The sequence below is a fragment of the Hyposmocoma kahamanoa genome, unplaced genomic scaffold (genome assembly GCF_003589595.1).
Source record: "Hyposmocoma kahamanoa isolate Upper Pololo Valley unplaced genomic scaffold, ASM358959v1 100021, whole genome shotgun sequence".
In the NCBI taxonomy this organism is placed as follows: domain Eukaryota; kingdom Metazoa; phylum Arthropoda; class Insecta; order Lepidoptera; family Cosmopterigidae; genus Hyposmocoma; species Hyposmocoma kahamanoa.
The window spans coordinates 9,528,096-9,553,230 of NW_020653200.1; the positions used below are offsets into that span (position 1 = coordinate 9,528,096).

General features: G+C 35.2%; 2 protein-coding genes across 2 annotated transcripts in view; both read left to right on the forward strand.

Annotated features, from left to right (window-relative positions):
• LOC113225391 (G-protein-signaling modulator 2) overlaps positions 1-25,135 on the forward strand; it is a 45,135-nt gene that overhangs the window by 19,226 nt on the left and 774 nt on the right. The window lies entirely within an intron of this gene.
• The window catches only part of LOC113228134 (protein cycle), a 96,393-nt gene continuing 82,382 nt past the window's right edge, over positions 11,125-25,135 (forward strand). The window contains exon 1 of the mRNA XM_026461337.1: positions 11,125-11,273. The gene's annotated coding sequence lies outside the window, so the exon portion shown is untranslated. The remainder of the gene's footprint in view (positions 11,274-25,135) is intronic.

Consider the following 25,135-nt stretch of genomic DNA (forward strand, 5'->3'; position numbering starts at 1 on the left):
ATTAATGCGGAGACGACCATGCACTAGGGCGATGACACCGGAACTGAATGCTCAAGTCAGGACTTGAGTATAATTTCAAGCACTGGAAACACGACCCTAATGACAAGAACTTGAGTATGATTTCTAGTGCTTTAAATCATACTCAAGTCCTGACTTGAGCATTGAGCAGAGTTCTGGAATACGATCCTTAGATTGTTATAAACATTGTTGTAGCAGGTTCCAGGTAGGCTCAAAACTATGTGAAATTTGATATGAAGATTCAAAGTAATCACTCGGTTGTTTTACAAAATGGTAATATTAAATTGGCATATTCATAACATACATTCAGAGGTGCTTTCGAATATAATAATAATATTAAACAATTGGACGCGTGGTTGATTAAAACGCTTAGTTCTGGGAATAGCGACTGGCACTTGGAGCGCCTGTCGGTATTGTCTCCGTGATTATTATGGTTTACGAATTACAATACTGCCCTCCTTGTCATAAGCAACGCCAATTCTTTTGTATTTATTTTTTTATTTTGGCAGATATATTATAATAACGCACACACTCAACATAGCCCCGCACTAGGGAAACCCTGTGTCGCGGGTGCCATGGACACACACATAGACAACCACAAATTACACAAGAGAAATAAATGTAGGTCATACAAATATTTCTCCCGGCCCGGGAATTGAACCTGGGACCTCTGCGTGGCAGTCCGGCATGGTAACCGTTCGGCCACGGAGGCAGTTATATATAGTATAAAGTTAATTTCACCAAAAATGCAAGTTCTTTTAGAGAAGGACGGCAGAATTTATTAATGCATAAATTGGATTTTAAAGTTGCTTAAGCGTTGTATCAGGAGAAATATTCTTGACCCAGGTCAAGAATATATAGGTTCTAGGTGTACGGAATTATAAAATATGACTGTAATGAACATAATTAGCAGTGACCGGAATTGAGCGAGTTAATTTGCCTAAAGTATGAAAGTTTTCTTAATATGGACATACCCATTTCGTCATCAATGCTTATAAAATTTCCTTTTTTACTGTTTTTTTTAAACATTCCAAAATATAGGTTGTCACATGTTTGTTTTTTAATTGCCTAAAGTATTTAAATACTTTAGTATCTATAGAAACACAACTACAATATTATTTTTTGAGACAATAATAGTACGAAATAATTTTATAATAATTGGCCGCCAATGTACTCAAATTTCAATAAATAACACGCATATACAAATATGAGCCCTGTACTCCACCTACGGCGGGGTCGGGCTCGGCCTGCGACGCGTGATCGGGCTTGGATTACGGGGTGTGCTTATGGTCTTCGGTGGAACCCACAGACATATTTCTAAACAGACGCCGCATGTGTACCTCGCGTGCATAATGTAAACTATTAAACGCTTAGTTACCGCTGCTACGCTTCAGAACGCCGTTATCGTAGTTAAATATTAGTTGAAAACTCGAAAAATGCCTTATTGAGCCATTAGAAACTGCAAAACACCTCAACTGTGAGAAGATTTTCCTTCCACAGTTATGTGATTTCGTAATCAGAATATGCGTAATTTGTTTTAAAATCAATTATTTTCATGTTTAATGAAATTTCGAGAAAACAAGGAGCGTGGGTCGTAATACATTACGGCTTTTACTTGGTGCGGTACACTTGTGGTCCTTTTTTAGTAGGCAATGAATATCGAATGAGCGATACTTGAGTATAATGCATTTAGTTTCATGATATGGCCGCTTCGTCGTGTTTTTGGTCAAATTTTACGATTAGTGATGTTCACTTGATGCAACACAGTTCTCGTATCTGATCATAGTATTATACTAAATCTATAATTCTGATCGATTTAGGACACAGAGAGATGATAATTCTTAAAACCTTAGAAAACGTTATAAAAATATTCTGTAAAGTTTGTTGATGTTTTTTTTCCGTTTTCCGGAACAACTATTTTTTTAGAACACGTGTTAATTATCTTATATATTATGTATATGAAGTTAATTATCTTATTCTGGTATTATTTTACTACATTACTTGAAAATGATTCTAAATACGTGCAGCGACTGCGTCTTCGATTTAATCAATCGCTTTAGTACTGAAGGAGGTTTCCCATCACTAAATAGCGCTTCCTATACTACATTAATAATACTTGAAAAATCATTATTCGAATTACATGCAGCGTCTGCGTCTTCGATTTAATCAATCGCTTTAGTACTGAAGGAGGTTTCCCACCACTAAATAGCGCTTAGAGGAACCGAAGGAACAAAAAATGTGCCACGCATGGTTTTCATACGGATCGCGGTACTTGCGGTGTCTATGTAGATATAATATATCTGTGGTGGCACAGCGGTTCATACTATGGGTGCTTCACAAAGAGGCTCCGAGTTCCATCCCCGATTTGGGCCAAAGTAGGAAACATATATTTCTAAGTAGGCTCTGGTCTGGGTGTTCTGGGTATTGCCCTAGAGTTAGAGTTACAGTACAGGAAATTCCCTAATTTGAGACCAGAAATTTGGTGTGATAATAAGGTGCGAGGTACTGCTCTGCCGCCTACTAACTAATACGCGGCTAAGTGACAAATGGTGAAAGATCCGATTTAAATAGCAAAAAATAGAGCACAAAATCTCTTTTAAAAACAGTTACTAAAAACTTACCCTAACTATGCATAGCTGAAATATCATTAAACAATTCCAATATTCTAAAACTAGGATATGGTTTTTTATGACATCTCAAAAAAATATTTTGTCACTAAGCCGCGTTTTAGTTAGCGTACGGCAGTGCTATTCTGTATATATTTATGTAATATATTTATGTAGCTGTAGCGCAAGTCGCGCCCTGTCGTGCTAGCCTTACTGGACATATGATGACATTGTATTAAAATGGCAGCCTATATATTAATGTAATGAAAAAGCATTAATCATTCAAGTATTAATTCATTATATCAATTCAATATTTTTTTCCAGTATTGAAATTTATAAAGCTTACGTGGAAGCATACGTTTGTTGTTTTTTTACTGCCTTTATGAAATATAATTTCCATTCCGACGACAACATCTTGTGTATACGTTTTTATGTCATTTTCATTTTTAGTTATGAAATGCAATGTTATCACTACTTAACATTTTAAATTGTTTTGACGCTTAAAGTAAGACGATTGATTCATTAGTTTTTTTGTAATCCTGCAAAGAAAGCTAATTGATCAAATAACTCATTATTATACCATGATTAATGTCAAGGTCTGGGTATTACATATTATGGAAAGCTCAATTACATTTATCGTCCAAAATCATGGGTAATTTCTACTCTCTATAATACAAATAGGGGTGTTACCATAGTTTTGAGTAATGTTATCCATTCCAAACGCATTTCGCAGATGTTCCCTAAATAATAAATTATGTAAGTAAATGTTTATATGTTATTGGCTACTATTTAATGTTCTTCGGGTGATCGAAATTAAACGTATTTTCTGATGGAATTGATTAACTTTAAATTGTACTGTTGTGCGGCTAGAACAAAGTTATTACCAACATATTTGTTGTAAATCTGTATAAGTCTGTTGTGACATCAATACCTGAGAATATTTAAAAATCGCACTTCATGTAGAAGTTAGTTAAAGGAAATCTGCCCTCGGAACGAAAAAATTCACAACTGCTGTATAAAGTAGGCATGTTGTGCCTTTTTTCGTTACGAGGGCAGAAATTTTATTATTCATATACTTATAGAAAGGAAAAGTGCAATTAAACAGTCAATATTTACCTATTACTTTTTTCTAGCTGTACAATAATTAAACTATGTAAATTATTGAATTAGTGACTAAGCTATTGACTAATACTGATTTAAGTAAGATAAGGAATTATCTGAATGAATACTTGACTTATTAATAGATAACGTAAGGAATTTGAACTTTAAAACAAAAGATAATATTGTTTTATAATCCCAAGCTCAAGCGCAATTTTATTCAAAATAAGTTTCTAAAACACCCTTTTTAACGTCAAATTTATTTACTATTATTACACATTTGTTGGCCGTCGCGTCGCACAACACACTGACTCCACATCAGACAAATATCGTATTGATCCCAACATTCTTTTAACAACCCAAAGTAATTTGAATACCAAGACAAATTTAAACTATTTGACGAAACTACCTGGTTGCCATTCTGTCCTTTAGATCACCAACACCAAAACCAGCGTTCGCTGGTGCATTGCTCGACGTAAATGAGTAAAACTAGAAACTTGGCTAGTCGTCATTGATATCAGGATTCAGGCCAACCATGGGCCATGTGTCCACCGCTAGCTGAAAGCGCAAAGTGAGCGCCACATGAGAAATTTTCTAAATTGGATCTGGTTGGGGTGTAGTGCGTAGTACCTCCGGAGTACATTTCGTTGTTTGTTTCTCAGTACCGCGATTCCTTTAGTTTGACCCAGATCCATTAACCCGATGAATTGTGTAGTCTGCCACAAAAAAGAATCGAGTGGCAATGGCCAACACATTGGCCACACAACAAATGGTCTACTACATAAAGTGGTTTAATGAAATTAAATTCTATTGCAATTAAGTGGTGTTGAGTCATTGTGTTGTACCTGATTTTGTGGCCTTTACACTGCCTTTGTAGTATAGTATTTGTGCTTTAGAGCGACTTGTAAATCTCATGCATTAGCACTTTTTGGTTTTTCGAGTTTACATTACTTTTAGTAGAGTAGTCACAAGTCATGATATATTAGCTACTATATACAGTACAACTGTTTTCTTTCCCAATCTTCGGACTTTCATGTCTAGCAATTATTGGATTTACAATAATTTGAATCACAGCGTACTTTATTGCTTTTCACGTGTAATAATGCTGTAAAACTATTGCCCTTTTTATAATAAATAACATTTGCACTTTATCTTATGATAGAAAGTTATATGAACTAAATTAGTTTTTTTATATAACTAAAATGAATGTTAATGTATTTACAATTCAGTGCGAATTTGAAACTAAATAGTTCGAATTCTCATTTTTATCTAATATAGATGTGTCAATATGTACACTAGCATTTTTTTTTTTGCTATAATATTTGTGTCATCGTCACTCATCTTTTGATTTTCTCAGAGGTACTTCAATATTATAAAAGGAATATTCTTTCTTAATAGTCTCCTGACAGCCTCCAGAGCCTATAAAATCAACCACCTTCACTTTTAAAGTCTTCAAACAAGGCAGTTCATAAAACGTAAACGAAAATAGTTAATTCGTGTTGCGCTATTGCGCCAGCAATAGCCGAAATCGTCTAAATTGAAACGATATTTTTTTCGTACCCTTATTAGTGACAGAAAAGAAACTGATTTGTTTTTTTATAATATTTTCTTTACAGTTCCGTATTCGCGTTACAGTTTCATGTAGAAAATACAAGTGCATGCTTCGTTTTATCTGCTGTGCCTGTGAGGCTAGCAGCTCCCACATTCTAAAATAAATAACAAATGAAACAACAGTTAGGGTCGTATTCTAGAACTCTACTCAAGTCAGGCTCTGAGTATGATTTCAAGCACTGGAAATACGACCCTAATGGCAGGGACTTGAGTATGATTTCGAGTGCTTTAAACCACACTCAAATCCTGACTTGAGCATTGCAGTGAGCATTGAAAATCATACTCAAGTCCTTGCCATTAGGGTCGTATTTCCAGTGCTTGAAATCATACTCAAGTCTGCTCAAATCCTGACTTGAGCATTGAGTACAGTTCTGGAATACGACCCTTAATCTCTTAACTAGTAACTTTTGTAACAGTATACATTTATAACAAATTTTCAATATTGTCTGACTTTGAAACCATATAACCAAAATAAAGAGTAGTAGCTACTCGATATGTATACTTGCAAGTCGATTGAGTACGTCTGATCTGTACCAAGTGCAAAGAGCAACTGATAGAATTATGACGACAGCCGAAACTCGAAGATTGCCGATAGATATTAAAAAATAGCTGTACTGTTTGTACTTGTTCTTAAAAATTGTACCTTCTACTCTATCTAGTCAAAAAAATTAAACTGCGATCTTCAATCCCTTAAAAAAGTTTTCAAAATATAACACAATCAAATTACAAAAAAATTAAATGATGTGAACTCGCATTGGGCGGTAAATTATTTTTGAAAAAATGGGTTCACTGTGTTGCATGTTACATGAACTTTGTTGTGTTTTACTTAGGCCTAATTACTAGTAAAGAATAAAAAAAGTTAAGTAATTAGTACCATAATCAGACCAAAAACACTACAAACTGAAAACCCCATTTAGTGAATATTTAACTTTAATTTTAAGCAACACCAAGTAGTTTAAAAGTTAGCTATTATGTGGCCAAAATTGGATCAACTTTATAAACTTCACATAGCTTGATCGCACGATTTGTGCCTTACCTCGGGATAAATTTGTCGACTGTAGACTTTTCTGTTCACAATGATATGTAGTAATACCTATTAACGACACAGGTAAGCACGTACATTATATACAACTTCGTACAAAAGTAAATAGGACTGTCAACGATCATTCTATGTGAAATACTTTCTAAATGATTATTATTATTGTATGTAAGGTTAAGGTCAATAAATATGCCAAATTATTAAAATTCAATTGTTTACACACCTACACATTGCCTACACATTTTTTAATTATAGCTACTCTATTATCGTATTTTCATTATAGCAAATTCTTATGCTAATAATTTCTCCAAACCCCTATTTTACTATGTATGAACAAATTTTTAAATTTGATCAATTTCTGCAACCCGATTTTTCCCATACAATAAAACCATAATTATAAAAAATTGAAAATATTAGCATTAAGAAAAATAGTCAATTTTATTCATTTTGTATGAAAAACATTTTATGAATTTTGACCAATTTCGACTCCTCCCGATTTTTTTCGTCCCATACAATGAAAAAATCGCTAAAAAAATTTCATAAATGTTCATTTATATGGACAACTCACGCTTGACCAAAAAATTAACTATTAAGTCAAAATTGTCACGAAAAGACAATGGTTTCTACTTGGTTTCTATATATTACAGTTTCCTTTTAGTAATCTTCTATGGTTTCGGATATCCCCATACAGTCCCATTAAAAAAAAACTATAGCACTCCGTGCAGTACCTACACACTATAGATTTAGTATATAGGGTACCTATATGTAGGTCAATGACCTATATACTAAATCTATGCTACCTTCAAGTATATAACCAGAAATATAAACGTAATGTCACTTCACTTCACTTTTTATTTTTATGGCTCCATCAATATGAGAACTGATGATTTTGCCAATGTCACAGTTGAAAGAAAAAAAAACGAAACAAAAAAAAAAAAAATTTTCGCTAAGCTCTAATAGGACATTAACCGGTGTTGGTAAGTTGGACTACGGGAGTACTCAGTTGAGAATGTAAAACAAAACAGCAAAACAATATTTATAAATATATGTTATTTAAGTGGATAAATTTACATAGAGTAACAATATGGGGGGAGAACACTAAAGTTAAGAGGTTGTTTATGTTAATGGGGCGGGGGAATTTTGGAGAAAGTAAGTTATAAAGTGGAACAGCAATATTAGGACAATTGAAAAAAATGTGTTCCAAGGTACCGTCTTCTAGGCCGCACTCGCACAGAGAGTGATCTCGAACTCTGATTTTACGCAAAAATACAGGTGTGCAAACATGGCCTAAGCGCAAACGAATAATAGTGGAAGTGATGTTTTTAGGCAAATCGCGACGTTTAAAAAACCAGGGTTTAGTGGGTAGATTTGGTTGGAGATTACCATAGTGTCTACCAACAGTTTGTCGTGATTCCTGCCAAAGGACCGACCAGGAGGCTAGCATTTGGGGTTTGGTCATGGCGAGCAGATCTCTGGGAAAGCACTTACAGTATTTGCATACGCCAATTCTTGTCGCATCCTTTGCAAAGGCGTCTACTGCTTCGTTGCCACTAATCCCACTGTGACCGGGAATCCAGGCCAGAGTTACCTCAATTCCCGCACAATGACATCGGTACAGAGCTTCCTTAATTTGGAGGGTGATGGAGAAATTGTCTTTGGAATGAAACGGTAGCTTAATAATGTCTTGGAGGCAACTTAGTGAGTCTGAGAAAACCAAACATTTATTAATTTTATGGGACTCAATATATAAAATGGCTTCGAGTATTGCAATTGCCTCTCCCGAAAAGACCGAATTCAGATAGGGGGATTTAAAACTGAGTACGACATTGAACTTGGGGAACCAAACCGCGGCTCCCAAGTCGCCATGTTCGTGTAATTTTGAAGCGTCGGTAAAAACAGTAGTCCAGTCATGCCATTCTCTCTCAACTATATCGTTGAAGACTTGGTTTGCTCCAGGGGTATCTTTCATGATGCCAAAACTAAGATAGACTGTTGGGCGAAACGTTAAACATTTAAAATCAGTTTCAAACAACGGGTTCATATAATTTTGGTAAATAGGGAATGGGAGATTGGAAATTTTGTTAAAACTGTTGATAAGAAGGGGGGGTTTCTTGTGTGACCAATAATTGGAGGAAGGGATAATCTCCGACAAGGATTGCAATACGGGAAGCAAAGGGTGAGAAGAATATTGAAAGATCTTGAAGAGGAATCTATTAGCAAGGAATTGTCTACGTAGATGTAGAGGGGGCTCCAGACATTCGACTTGAAGAGCGTTTGTTGGTGAGGATTTCATGGTACCTGTGATTATTCTCAGGCATCTTGCCTGGATTCTGTCCATCTTAGCCAGGGCTATTTTGTTGCATGGTTCCAGAAGGAAGCCGCCATAATCAAAATGACTTCTAATGATTGCGTTGTACAGGAGCTTTTGGTTATACGGATGTGATCCCCAACGAACACCAGAAAGTGCACGTAGGACATTTATGCTTTTTTCAGCTTTTTGACAAATATAGTTGAGGTGATGGATGCCAGATAATTTTGAGTCCAGAATAATGCCTAAAAATTTTACTTTTTCCCTCAGTTCTATGATTTCCCCATTAACATGTATTTCAGTTTCAGGGAGGCGTCTCTTGCGGGAAAAAACGACAGCTGTGCTTTTGTTAGCTGAAAGAGAGAGGCCGTGATTGGTAAGCCAAGAGTCTAGGTAAAAAAGGGCAGAGTTGAGGCGTCTTTCAGTATCTGAAAAAGATTTGGAACAAGCGTACAGGGCGATATCGTCTGCATATTGCAAGATTTTGCAGAAGCAATTGACTGAAGTGCCGAGGTCAGACGTGTACAAGCTGAAAAGGAGAGGGCTAAGAACGGAACCTTGAGGCAAGCCGTTCCAGACCATACGGGAGGGGGTTGTGGAACCGTTAACACGCACTGCGATAGAGCGACCCATAAACATGTTGTAAATGACATTGATCATCTTCACAGGAATACACAGATTGAGCATCTTCTGCCAGAGTAGTGGAAGGTTCACGTTATCATAAGCTGATGTTATGTCTAAGAACACACCTATGACGTGTTTTCCCTCGGAGAGGGCTAGTCGAACATCTGATGAAAAAATGCTTAGGCTGTCCATAGTGCCCATGCCTTTTCGGAAGCCAAACTGGCTTCTGGGTAACAATCCTTTGCTCTCTACTATCCATTCCAGACGGTTTTTTATTAGGTGTTCCATGATTTTAGCTAAAACAGATGATAGGGCGATAGGTCGATACGAGTTTGCATTAGATGGGTCTTTCCCAGGTTTTATGATTGGAATGATAATTTGGGATTTCCATGAAATAGGGACTATGCCAGATTCAAAAATTGTGTTTATAATATTCAAAAAAAAAATTTTGGTAGGATTAGAGGACCTGGTAATAAACGAATAGGGAATGCCGTCCGCACCCGGCGCCGAATCCCTTAAATGGTCCAAAGCACAGCTTAGTTCTTCAAAAGAGAAGGGGGCATTCATACTGTCAGGAGATGACAAGGTGTTTATAACGGTAGGAGCTTCTGAAAAACGTAATGTCATTTAATTTGTTAATGACAGAATAGTTTTCAAACAAATTAAACGTTATGTCATTTAATTTGTTTGAAAACTATTCTGTCATTATTACTGTGACAACTGCGATCCGATTGGCTAGCCCAAGTTCGAAACAATTGACGGGTGTCGTCAACTATTTCACTTCAAATCGACCAGTTAATTTGAGCTTTAATGGACGAAATTTACATATTTAATTACCGATGAAATATGATTCCGTTTATTTTGTAATTAGATGTTTTGCTGTTTTTCCCACGCCATCGAATAGAACAGCACGGCATTGTTAGAGATATTATCTTTATTACAATAAATACAGAATATTTTTTGGAATATGCGGAGACGTACACACAGGTCAGTAGTTGGCCTGTCTATATTTCAGTGCAAACGAGAATTGATATTTATAAGAGCTGTATCGCTAATGTGTTACAGAAATATATGGCCCTTATTTCGTCTTTATTTCTGGTTATATACTCGATGTATGCTACACATTGACGAGGAGATTACGGAAGAGCCTTCAGCTCGCCCATACATCCCGTGGCGCAGTCAAGTCATTAGCGGCCAACGTCGGAGTCCTGAAAAAAAAAACCGTCGTGGATGTGTTCCCACACATGTGTAATTTGTATTCCAGGACTACTCAATGCTCAAGTCAGGATTTGAGCAGACTTGAGTACGAAATACGACCCTAATGACAAGGACTTGCATATGATTTTCTTTCATTCTGCAATACTCAAGTCCTGACTTGAATATTGAGTAGAGTTCTGGAATATGACCCTAGATTACTATGGTGGACGACGCCCGTAGTCGTCGCACTCTTACCATGACAATAGCCGACCCAATCCTATATGTAACAATTGTATAACATACATACCCGTACCTGGAACAAAATTGACCCAGACGCTAGGCAACAATTCTTATAGACACATCGGACAGCACGCGCGTACTTTACCGCTTATTTATTTTTTATTTTTAGACGCAACTCTCATGAGTACATTTCCGAACGAAAATAAAGGCTATTTGACGTTTCGCTAACTTTTGATTTGACGTTTGTAAACTTATTCTTGAGTGAGCAGTTTGTTGTTGTCGCACTTTATTATATAAATTAGAGAACGTTTTTTATATGTGCCATATTCGCGATTTATAATCATTTACCTGTTACCATACAGTGCCTGATTTTCGAAGCGTGACGTACCGAATTAAAGTGTGCCTCGCCATCCAATCGTAGAGCAAGTGTTTATAGACCTGCAAATAAGTGCAATACTTCGTGAAGTTTCCATGCGTTGTACCACTGAATGGACAATTACCTTAACGTATCTAGTACATCAAATGATGCTCAGTAAGTAATAATCTATATTTGTTACATGTATAAACTTGGTTTGCATTATGTTGGGGTTGCACTGATCATACTCGTAGCTTGAAGGCCAATCAGCTGGCGGCTACCGTATCACCACATGTCATCGGGCTATTGGTCTAGGGTACGTGGTCATCGTGATCATAATTAGTATTTTTGTTAAATTAAATGTTCTTATCGGGCTACAAATAAATTAACACAAAGTTTTTATCATTAGCCTTTATATCCTGGACATGGATATCCTCTAATGAGGGTTTTATGTCATAATCCACCAAGCTGACCCAACAGAGGTTGGGTACTCCAAATGATTTTGAATACCTGAGTTAACCTGTTCCATGCAGGTTTTATCACAATACTGCCGTCCACTAACTAAAACGCAGGTAAGTAAAATAGCAAAAAACAGAGCACAAAATTCTCTTTTAAAAACAGTTAAAATTAGTTAACTTGTTTGACTTATCAGAACTTACTCTAACTGTGCATAGCTGTAATATCATTAAACAATTTCAATATTCTAAAACTGGGTTATGGTTTTTTATGACATCTCAAAAAATTATTTTAGTTAGCGTATGGCATAATACATTCCTTCACCACTCAGCAAGTGATAATTTGTAGACTAATATACACATGAATTTTATGAAATGAAATGAAAATATTGTAAATTGGGGAATCTATTGTAGGGCCTCTTGAAAAGTTGGCACGCATTCTTCTAATGAAGCTGTATTTGTCACAAAGCATTTTAGCTCTCTAAAAATTTAAGTAGAATTGCAAAGTATTAAGCTTTTCTGTAGCGTCATTCACATTGAACTTTTTGCAAATTAATGACATTTGAACCATAGTTTATTGTGTATATTGAAGAACTCTCTCTGTAGCTTCCATCAATACATCGCACCCCACATGGAAGAATGGCATAAGTTTTCATTACATCAAACATATTTATTGCTCCATTAGATATAGAAAAATTTTACCCACATCCTCTCCAATTGGAGATTAGATACAGAAAAATATTAATTATATCAAATGAAGCAATAAACATGTTTGATGTAATTCCACTTATGCCATTCTTCCATGAGGGGTGCAACACATTGCTAACAAACCTTGGGTAACAATTTTAAGTAACTTTGAATTTGTTACCTAAGTTAGTTATATATTATAATAAGTTGCGTTATTGCATTCTACTTAACATTGTATATTTGATCAGCATTTTTCAATTAAATGTTTATTGGACAAATATAAATATAATGAACATAATATTGGGGCAACTCTGTCTCTTATAATAGGAATAGTTGCAATAACAATTTCCAGTAAGATTTTATCTTTTAACAGTAACAATGTAATATTTTGTAATAACACTTCTCAGATTAGAAGTATAATGATGTGTTTATGTATGTATTATCAAGATACTTACATATTGTGTTATGTCATCATTATAGAAAATGGCATAAAGTAGCATGTGTGTCAGGTCTGCTGTGGACTTACACACACTGTTTGGTTTTAGGAACCCTAGCCTTAGTAAAATGACGATTACTTTGTAAATACTTATTATTAAGTATATTTTAAGCTCAAAGCCGAGAAGAATATTGTACACATTTCCACGTGAAACTATAGCATTTTTCAGTTTAAAAAGAGCTGTTTATGCTTACTATCTTTAATAATAATAACATATAATAATATAATAAATAATGCACACAACATGGCCCTGCACTAGGGACACCCCGTGTCGCGGGTGCCATGGCTACACACAGACAACCACAAATTATTTCTTCCGGCCCGGGAGTCAAACCTGGGACCTCTGCATTGCAATCCGGCATGGTGACCGTTCGGCTACAGCCAATCGTGTTTACATATTTTAAATTTTTGAACTATTAGGGTCTCTAGCAGAATTCTTTGTATTTTTAGTTCTTTACAAATATGATAAAACACAAAAACCCTATAGTTCCTTAAATTAAAAAAAAAAATGTTTAATTTTTGAAACAAAATAGTGCATGTTCTTGAACATTGCAAGAGTGTGCTTCTTAAAATTTATTTATTTCAAATTATAGCTTATTAGATAGTCTGTGCTATCCTCAACCTGTTGCAATATGCTTTTTTTTTAAACGAAAACTTGAATAAAATCCGTGGTCCGCTGGGGACCACTCCACAAATGAAGGGATTTAGTTCTGTTCAGAATTTATTCAGTTTAGTACACTTCTTAAAAATCCCAATAACAAACTTACCAACAGAAATATTAGAAGGTTCTAAATAATTCTCAACAGAAATATTGCAAATTTCTAAATAATTGTAATGTTTTTTTTAAATTAATTGAATATAAGTAATAAAATGTTTCTTTGTGTTGAAAATAACAGCAACTTATCAAATATAAATGTTTGTTAAGTTGCTGTTACAATAATATATCAATTAACCTATGCCCAGCAGTGTGATCCTCCCTTCCAGATATGTACATCCCACTTCTGGGCATAGATTATTTTTTATTTATTATGTGCCAGACAACTACACCAATTACCTGGTCTCAAAATAGGGAGTTCCCTGTATTTTAATACCCAGATCAGAACCAATTTAGAAAACAGTCTTTTTTAAGCTTTAATCTAGAGATACTTTTCAATTGCATTGTAGTAATTGTTGGGGTTATTATTTATTTATTAAGATTTAACGAGTTTAGTGCACATCCATAATATAAATGCTACATTTTAGCAAAACAACTGATATCTAAAAATTTTTTTTTTTCGCTTAAAATAAAAAAGTAAAGTTACTGAACAAAAGAAAAAAATTTTTTTTGTTTAAAGTCTGTCTTAAATTACCTTCATTTTTTCTATATATACACACTATGTAAGTTGTATTTATTTTATAATCTACTCAAAGTAACTAAACTTGGTTACTCTATAAATTTATTTATATATGATTATTAATATATTTATTTATAAATTATTTTTATTTTGTGTTATGGGCCCAGGGAAAATTATATCCCCTAGGCCTATTAAATTATCAAAGCGTTAACTAACTTAAATTAATAGTGAAAGTAAAAGCGCTCATGATGTAAAATGATCGACTATGTCATCGGAATTTGATATTTCGCGAAATACAGCTAGTTACCTAACGGTACGCAGTCTAAGGCTGCCAACACGTGGTCTCGTCTACAGTTAATGCGTGCAATGCAAGCCGAAGTCGATGTGAACGATAGACAGTCTAAGAATCAAAAGTAGCAGTTGACATTGTTAAGAAAGATTATATGATTTTTTTGTGTCTGAAATAACTTGATCTTTAGTAGTAACGGCAAAATATCAAACCCTCAAGTAATGTAACGATTACTTGAGAAGTTTAGGCAAGTTCTCGACGAATTTATGTCAATTGTACAATTCTTAAAATTAATTTGTTAGTTATTGAGGATTTTGATGGCGATAATTATGTTTTCACAAACATATTCGGAAATGTTTGCATTACTTTCAAAAAACGAACATGGTAAGTTTGTCATTTACGGACCTTACGACTACCTCCGGGCCAAGGCCTGCAAAGTAAGTATGAAAATCCTTTACTGTCCGTATACCCTAAACTTTTAATCTACTATCTAGCTAAGGTAATAAGTAAACAGGCAGAAGGAAAACTCTTACAGCCATCTCCCAAGTGTCCGTAATTTGTGAGGATTAAAAATGCCTGGCTGTACCACTTACTTAAAATAAGGCGCTAAAATAAAGTGCTTTGGTATTCTTTTCCGTTTTTTCATCTTTTTTTGTATTTCCGTCGCTAAAATGAGTTCTAGTGAGAAGAATGATAACGAAAATACAGTAATGGAGACACATTCAACCACATCATCTGAAGTTCAGCAGACTAACAATAGAACAACAATAACGTTTAATATTAATTCTGAATATTTTTTTACGTTTTCTATTATACCTTCCTCTTTTTAGTCTTATTATTTCCTCGCATTGCTTGAGAAAAGCACTATATATGACTCGGTCGAAACGGGGATTGCTTGACTCATATTAATACAAGTAACTCATTCTCGTCCAGCAATCCCTTACTTCCTGATAATGTACTATTATTTCCCTAATAAAAAGTAAAAAATACACTGATTTCCTAAAATAGTCGCGGGGCGATAACTGTTTGACGGCAGTGTCGCCTGCATGCAGTTTTACTTATGGACTTCGCGCATGCAGTCCGTTTAGTAACAGCCTAAGATTCGGGCTTTGTAAGCGTCAATTGACTTTGTAGTATTGGAGGTAGTTTCCTCTGTGCTCTTGTGTTAGCGCAAATTATGGGTAACTAAGTTATAATATTATGATTTCCATAATAGGACAATAATAAAGCGGGAAATTCAGTCTGCACAAATAATATAATGTTGTCCCCACATCGTAATGACTATCTTTTCAACCAAAGCGTTATTTCATCGTAGATTCAAGTATATATTATTAATTTACTCACTGTATATTTTTACTGTGCGCTTGATATGTCTAATCTATTGCAGATAAGTTCAAAAATATTTCTTTCCAAAGGTCTATTCTTTGAATGCTCAATAACATGCCTCTATTTGTTTCCACCCTTGTAAACTTGTGTGAGACAGGTAATCGATAGGCATGCGAAAGAGGGACGTATTATTTTCTAAACGGGAATACGATGCATAATTTTATCATTCAATTATATAACTTTGTTATTATGATATGAAATCAATTCGAGTTTGTAATCAAGGTGTTTACAAGTATTTGATTTGATGAAAACAATTTTCACGACTTCGCCTCATGGTGAAAAAAAATTCGCCTTATAACCTGGTGTAAATAAATTTAGGACACTGTCGGATTTTCCCAGAAAAAAATAAATTACGTATTTGTTGTGATTTGCTGGCTCCCCAAGTTATAAAATATTATTTACCTTTAAATTCATTTCGCCCTGTACTGTAAAATAAGGATATTGTACACCTCTAACAGCACAGAAACTTTACGTCTGTAAGATTTAAAAAATAAATGCCATATTTGTATTTTTACCATAAGTTATGTGCAAAATTATAATATTATTATAGTTGTATAGTAAGGGTATCGAACACGGAAGACTTCTGAACTACTTCAATTTAAACAATAAAATACTACCCGTAGCATCACGCGTGAGCGCGTCACCATTATGGCCACAGACCACATAGTGATTATGGCAAATAATTACAACAACAATACAACTAATTGCAGTGCTAGACAGTGTGTCAGCAGGATGGGGCTTACCTTATTTTTGTAATGATTAGATGTGTGTTAGTTATTTGGTTATTTAGACGGTGGTCGAAAATTGGGTTAACAAAAACGAACAAAACCTAAGTCAAAATGTCTCGTTTGGTATGTGGATACCCGTTAGCAGTTGTTGAAACTGTGACTGGACAGACTGAAGCCAGTCACGTAAATCTGGCAACCCGTTTGGGTAATCTTCATCGCTGCATAGCACACGCACATCAGAATGACTCACTCGCTATGTCATATTTTCCCAAAACGAGACGACATGGGTACAAAAATGTATGAGAAGCGTGCGCACTGTCTGTGACAAAAATCGAGTAGCCGAATTAAAAATGGCACCGGACATGAAAGTACTCCTGAAATCGGATTAGTCGACATAGGTCGATAGGACGTATTCGCAAAATGACCTATACCTACGTCGTAAAAATACGTAATCGTGGTAGGCCTCATTCGGAAATGCCTTATTCGGGAAGTACCCTATTCTACTTAACACATATTCATACAAAGACTTATTCTTAAAAGGACGTATTCTTAAAAAGACTTATTCTTGAAACTCCTCATTTTCTATTTGTTTGTCAATTCACTAATTTATATTGTTTTTTTTATAATATCAAGTGACGGGACGAACAAGTTGTGTCCCTGATGGTAAGATACACGCCTGTCCATAACGGCGGTAATGGTGGGCTGTCATATCGATGGTGTTTGCATCAATAATATAAGTTATGCTGACGACATGGTGCTGCTGAGTCCATCAATGGGTGGTCTAAGGAAGCTGTTACGCACTTGTGAGGCGTACGCTGTGGCTCACGGACTCAAGTATAATGCCAAGAAAAGTGAGTTCATGGTGTTTAAGGTTGCTGGTATGAACTATACACAACTACCAGAAGTGTCACTGTGTGGTACAGTTTTGTCCAGGGTGTCGAAATTTAAATATTTGGGTCATTGGGTCACGGAGAATCTCAATGACAATTGTGACATAGAGAGGGAGCGCAGGTCGCTGGCTGTTCGCTGTAATATGTTGGCTCGCAGATTTGCATGTTGTACTAAACAAGTAAAAATTACACTATTTAAAGCCTACTGTCAAGTGCTGTACACGTGCAGTCTGTGGGTCGCGTATTCGGGGCGGACATTCAGCGATTTGCGTGTTCAATATAATAACGCATTCAGGGTGCTGATGGGGCTTCCGTGGAGGTGTAGTGCATCGGGGATGTTTGCCGAGGCTCAGATGGACGGTTTCATGGCCATCATGGGCAAAAGGTGTGCATCTGCGCTAAGGCGCCTCCGTGATAGCTCCAACGGCATCCTGTGTGTGTTTAAAGATCGGTGGGACTCGCCACTCCTGCGTAGGTGGATAGAACTCCATACTATCTTAAATGTATAAGTAGTCTTTTAAATTATATTAATATTAATACTAACACTAGTTCTTAACTTGTTTGGTTTACTAACTCTATATGGATTTTATCTGAAATAAATATTTGAATTGAATTGAATTGAATAACAGTAGCAGTGCGACTCAGAGCTTTAAAGGGGCACTGCCACTGCGCCCGTCACCCTGAGACATAAGTTGATACGTCTCATGTGCCTGTAATTTCACCAACCAGCACCCTTACCCTTCGAAACCGGAACACAGTAATGATGATATTACTGCTTGGCGGCAGAAATAGGTAAGGTGGGAGTACTACCCTGGACGAACTCTTTCACAAGGAGTTCTACTGCTACTAAATCAAGAAACTTCTTTCCATCTGAGCCTATTACTCACGATGATTGCAGTAATCAGTTTAAGTAATGATATGTGAATGAATGAGAGTGACCATTTTAGTTACTTTTTAACCGACTTAAAAAAAGAAGGTGGTTCTCAAATGGACTGTATTTTTTTTGTATGCATGTTACCGGCATTTGTGAACAAATTTCGATGATTCTTTTTTTGTTGGAAAGAGGGTACCTCAGTATTGATCCCGTTTACCGACCTCAAAAGTTCGTTTAATTACATCTTTTTGCTAAGTTTTCGGTTACCGGAAAATGCGCGAAGCCGGGTTCATCCCATAGTATGCCATCCTTAGAGCGGAATATTTTCTTCAAATTTAAATGTCAAAATACGTTGACAATGAAGTGCTGTTAAAATTAAAATTGGCGTTCGAAATTTTCGAACGTTGTTCGAAGTTCGAATTTATACTCCTTGCAAATTTATAATAAAATTTTAAATAATGTTATGGTGTACTCACAGACCACATAATTCCGTGGGTGTACTAATTACACTACTAAAAGAAGGCATTTGGCGGTCAGGTCTTTTTAAGAATAAGTCATTCTACTATCATGCCATTATAAGAATAGGTCATTCTACGAACAGGCCGTTTTAAGAATAGGTCATTTGGCAAACAAAACATTTTTTAAGAGTATGCTGTTTTGCGAATAGGTCCTATGTCGACTAATCCCTAAAATCGTTCTAGACCTATATCAATTATCAGTCTCATCCCCATTAGGGACATCCGATCACTGTCTTTTGAAATCCATAGTTGTCTGCCCACCCGATCTAAGGAGATGTACAAGAAGTGTATCGCGATACAAGTCAGCAGTTTGGGATGCGTTGCGGAATTTCTTTGTATTATTTTATCCTTAGCAGCAAACTAAGTTCTAAGTTTTGCTGAAGGGATTAAATAAATGACCATAGTATTGTTGACATCCCTACACTAACTGGGAAACAATGATACGATGAAAAATATGCCCTTAAACAGCTACAGTGTTCAAATTAAAAAAAAATCGCTTTGGCTTGATACTACAAACAGACAATATAGGTAGCTATATAGGTAGCTATATATAGGTCGCTTGAAGCCTTTGTGTAGACAAAGGCTTCAAGCGAGCCTTCTTTTTGCAAAGAGGGTTAAAAGTGGATGAGCGTACGGTACATATGATTCAGTGTAGTATTTCAGAAACTGTCAAAATTCCAAGATCTGTCTGACATGAGTCGTTAATAAAAGTCTATTAAAGTCAACACCACTGGATTTAAGTGATGTAGAAACAAACCTGTGGACACAAAATATAACAAAAAGGTTTGGCTTTAATACATACGTCTGTTGTCTAGTGCACTTAGTAGATACGTGGTCGGTACTAATAATAAACAACTGAACCCGTGCTCACACTTACATTGCATGAAAAACCTTTCAAGTGCTTAAGAGTTGCGTACTTAAGGGATTCATAGGCATTATGATAATTTACAATGAATGTAGCCAAAAACTCAACGTGTATTCAATGCGACAACGAGAAAACTACATAAAAATATTCAAAATTGGACCAACTGCTGTCCCCAAGGTGATGATTTTGTTGTTCTATTTACAATAAATTACTGTTTACACATATGTTGCAAAAATATCACCGCCTCAACTGTTATTATTCAAATTATGAAATATTCATGCAATATTTAGATTTTTACTGATTTTTACCGGGGACTATTATATTGCAATTTTCTTCTTATACGAATATTTTATGTTTTTACACAAAAAGTCTCCAGATTTTACATTTAAATATATTTTTTTTACTTAATTGGGGTCACTAAAAAACGTCAGGACATATACATTTTTATGACAGTACAAATTAACACTCAAGTGCAATTAATCTACTTTCCTCTAAAAACTTCTTGACCAGATGATTATTGTTGTCTGTACATCGAAATCCTAGCGATGTTATTGAGGTATGGCAACGAACATCAATAATCAAATGTTATTCGAGTCCTTAATCTAGTGTTTTACAATTATTTGATAAGACCAACAAAACAAGAGAGCGCCTAATAGTAAATAAATAGCGCACATTGAAATCCATGCCGTCACTAAACGAAAAAAAAAAACTTACGGGAAATGGTATTTAAAGTTCATGAAAATAAGTTTAGATTTGAGGAACCGAGGTTTTCGTTTAGTGACCGGTCATGACGTATTGTTTTGAAAGTGCGACAGTACTCCGAAATCATCGTGATATTGGTAAATACGCTCTTAATACATTGTTTTAAGCACACACCACATAAATACTAGTCCGTGGTTTTAAGGTTTTAAATGGTTTGAATAGACAGAGTTTAAACATATTACGTATCATAAATTAAAAAAACGGTGACCTCAAACGTTTTTGCAATAGCTTTTTGTCTGATTTTTGCTTATAATAGTAAACAATAGTAAAGTATTAATTTTCTCCTCAAACTTAACATATGTGCATGTACAAAATTTGAACCACTATACTGTGCATAATAATAATAATAATGCACACACTCAACATAGCCCCGCACTAGGGAAACCCTGTGTCGTGGGTGCCATGGACACACACATAGACAACCACAAATTATACAAAACTCACGAGAGAAATAAATGAAGGTCATACACATATTTCTCCCGGCCTGGGAATTGAACCCAGGACCTCTGCATGGCAGTCCGGCATGGTAACCGTTCGGCCATGGAGGCAGTTTATACTTATACGTATGTTTATAGCTAAAACTGGTAAAAATACAACGCAAACTTACACTTAACTTACACCCGATATGGTGGAAAAAAGATATTTATACTGTTGTACGCGAATAAGTTCCAAAGCAAAGAATCAAATACGAGATGACCTGAATGTTTGCCACATTCAGGTCATCTCGTATTTGATTATTTGTATTACAGAGTGATCAACGGCCTGCAAAAACTGTCAACTGTCACAGATATATGGAGGGGATATTTGTGCACTTTTATGAGATACCCTAGGCAATTTCAGTTGGAAGTAAAAAAATGTTCGATATTCAAATAAACAAGATGGCTGCCATTTAAATTTCAGAGTTTTATCACAGAGATAGTTAGAAATGAGTAGGAGGTGCTGGAAGGAATGTCATGGAGGGCAACAGTGGTCAACTGCCCGTGTCACAAAAATCAATATAGCGAATTCAAAATGGCGGCCGAAATAAAACTTGCTTCGATCCGGCTGAAAATTGGCGAGCTCGCGAGTCTCTAGGAGACCTTAATCATAATTTGGAGTCAAAAGGATTTTTCACCATTGTTTAATATGGCTGCCAAGTAAGCGTTTTAATGCCGTTTATTTCGTTAAAGATGGCTGCCGAAAAAGACTTGCTTTGATTCGGCTGAAAATTAGCAAGCAGAAGCCTCTAGGAGTGCCTGATGAAAATTTGTGATCAAAATTGGTTTTTCGCTATTTTCTAATATGGCCGCCAAATAAGAGTTGGTTGGCGGCAGAAAAAAATTGCTCTAAACGAATTGTCATGCGGGGGCCTCTATGGGTGTTTGATAATATTTTTCGCCATTTTTTAATATAGCTATCATACAAGCGTTTATTGGCGGCAGACAATAAAAATTAAATTTTTAAATATGTGGCCATACCACTAAAGTTACCATACCATTAAAGTGTTATTTTCATTTTTAAAGTAAAGTCGAAAGTAGCGAGACCGTAGAACGAGTTTCAGTGGAGGGAGAATCCCGAGACATCCGCCAGCACTATACGTACCTACGTATAGTATGTATAGTATGTATGGAGTACTACGTATAGTATGGAAGGCCTGTTACGAGTACAAGATCTCGCAATTGTTAAAAATGTAAAGCATACTTCTCGCGATGTAGTGGAAATAGGACATTTATAGCGTTATTGTATCTCGACCGACTCTCTGTTAAACTCCTTTTTCTTGGAAGCTATGCGAAATAATAAAATGTAATAATTTTTATTTTATTTTATATTATTTTATTTTATTGAGGGACAAACAGTTACACACATATAAAAAAATACATAATTTAAAATTAACTTATAAATAAACCCATAGTCCCCTAAATATACATTAAATAAAACAAAAAGTAGGCAAACGGAATCTGATACACAACAAACAACACGGAAGAAATAAACGTATGTATGTGGTCTATGATAAACAATTTCAAGTTATGAATAGATAAAGCCACAGACATATAGACATAACACATACAACACAAAGAACTCGTGCACAGGAACAACGGAACAGAACAAACATATTCAGCAATATGCGAATTTCGTCTTACGAACACTGCAAGAGTGCACACAGAGGCAACTCGCTGCGCTCAGGACCGGTCGTGTCATTACGTAACGGAGCACAAGTCGTAATTGAATTGAATAATAATCAATACAATGCATTGAGTGAGAAAAAAAATGTTAAATAAAAAGAAGTTATAGTCTTTGCAATCCATCAGTGAACAAGTTCAGCTATTTCCAATTTGTGTTATATACAATTTAGAATAATAATATTGCTATCACGGCATGCGAGAACGCCGTAATAATGCCAGATAAGCACACCAATTTTCTGGTTATAAACTAGGAAATTTCCTGTATTTTGAATACCACAATACACATAACCTGAGGGTAATACCCAGACCAGAACCAACTTAAAAATGTTTGTTATATAAATTGGCTCAAATCGAGAATCTAAACGATGCCTGAGCCACTGAAGAGCATAAGCACACCCCGCAACCTGAACCCGACCACGCGCCGCAGGCCAAGCCCTATCCCACCAAACGTGGGGTACAGTGCTCGTATTATAGTAAAATTAATTCCACATTATGTTTGTACGAGACTGGAACCAAAACTAAGTATAAGCTTGTGTTATATGCATTGACTTAATGGTTATAGGACTTAAATGTATTGTAGTTCAATTTAAAAGTCACAATTTTACAAGGTTGGTTATTATCGATAAGTCAGAATAGAATCCTACAAATCTAAATTAAAATATTACAAAATCTTCTTTTTCGTAAAAAAGAAACATGTGAACGTTGGGCTAAGAAATTACACTCTACAGTTTTAGGCGGTGGGTTCAAGAACAAAATGTCTACTAATGAACGGATAAATGTGTTTTTCTCTTTTGTTACTATGCTGTGTTTAGAGACATAGAGCATTGTATTTGCAACTCAATAAAAGGTGATTCAAGTCAGATAATTGCGTTGTACTATTATTTCATATATGTAATCACGTACGACTTCGGTGGTCCAACAGTTTATACTGCGGGTGCTGGATTGGGAGATCCCGTGTTTTATTCCCGGACCAAATTGCGAAATAAACTTTTCTAAATTGGTTTTGATCTGGGAGATCTCAGTAGTCCCCATAAAGTTTTGCAATTCAATTGGTCTGGTTGCCTGGTACATTATTATTAATATTATTTGTAGCTAAAATATGCATTTAAAATAAATGAATGCAAAATAATATGAATGAAAAAAAGGTAATACTCGTATACCCATACGAGTATTACCTCAGAATCTAAATAAAGTCTAGGCAACTAGAACTAAAAAGACACAACTTTAAAATGAAAACATTTATTGAAATAAAAAACGTGGGATATAATTTTATAATAATAATTTTATAAAAAATTATTTACAATAGAACATTCTGTTAAAATTCTCATGCTGTATTTTTTGCATTGCAAACATAAGAATTGTTCTTTCAGTTTCCATTTACCAATTCCTCGATTTTCCTGTTATAGTTACTGTTATTGAGTACAAAATTAAACAGTTTAGATACTTTAATTAAGAAGGTTCCAGAGAAATGCTTTAGAAATTTAAAAATAATCGTCAAAATTACAGTGTAACAAAGTCAAACGCCTTTGAAAAAGTGATAAAAATGTAGTACCTACCTACTTAAGTTTCGATATCCAATAATTGGACACTGTGACAAATTTGGGTAAATATACATATCTATTTCATCCATAATTTGTCACATCTAAATAAATGTCTAATAAAATACTTTAAAATACCTCACATATTTCCTTTTTTTTTGGGTATTTGGCTATTTCCTTAATTTTAGAGCAAATATTTAATTTCAAATATTCATTTCTTATTTAACCTCACATGTGTCAGAACTGACCGATGGTTATTCTCCTATATCCATGGTTATTCTTTTATTGAAATATTAAAACATTTACATAAAGCCCGCTCATAATATGCAGTATAGATTTCAATACGCAAAGTCTGTGTTAACAAGCTTAATCACTAGCTAACGAAGGCGGCTTTTCTGTCGGGCGAGAAGCTGAAGGATTATCAGACAAACAGAGCGCTTGTCAATTGCAAGTGCGGCATTCACCCATTGTTCCTACATACATAATAATAAATAGGTACTCAGTTATTATACGTGCAGATTGCTTTTACGTAAGTTGCACTATGTCTTTTCACAGACGAGTAAATTCCTTTGTGTGAGGCCGGCCTAAAGCAGGGGGCCAATCGCGCTATTTTCTAAAGGTTTAACCATTCAACGGTATAGGTTTTGGTTTTGGTAAATAAATGGTTTTACCGATGCTCAAAATGCAATCGCGCTATCAATTTTAAAGGTTTAACCAAAACCAAAACCCCAACAAAACCTAAAACTATGACCTCATACGAAACGTTAAGAGACGTGCCTTGACTACCTGAAAACCGATAAAATTTGCCGTGAAACGCACTGAAATGTCAATATCTACAAATTCAAGTCTCTAAAAGAGCGATTTAAAAAAGTGTGTAAAAGAAATGTCATAAAATTCTATTGTAAACAAACATATGAGTTGTAATTTGAACCAAATTAATTGAATTTAGTGTGTTGTTGTTGTAGATAAAACCCGCAGAGGCAAGTACCTACACATTGTTTCCTGTTTTAATATTCTATTTAATAAAATAGTATCTTTTTATACAATCAAATAGG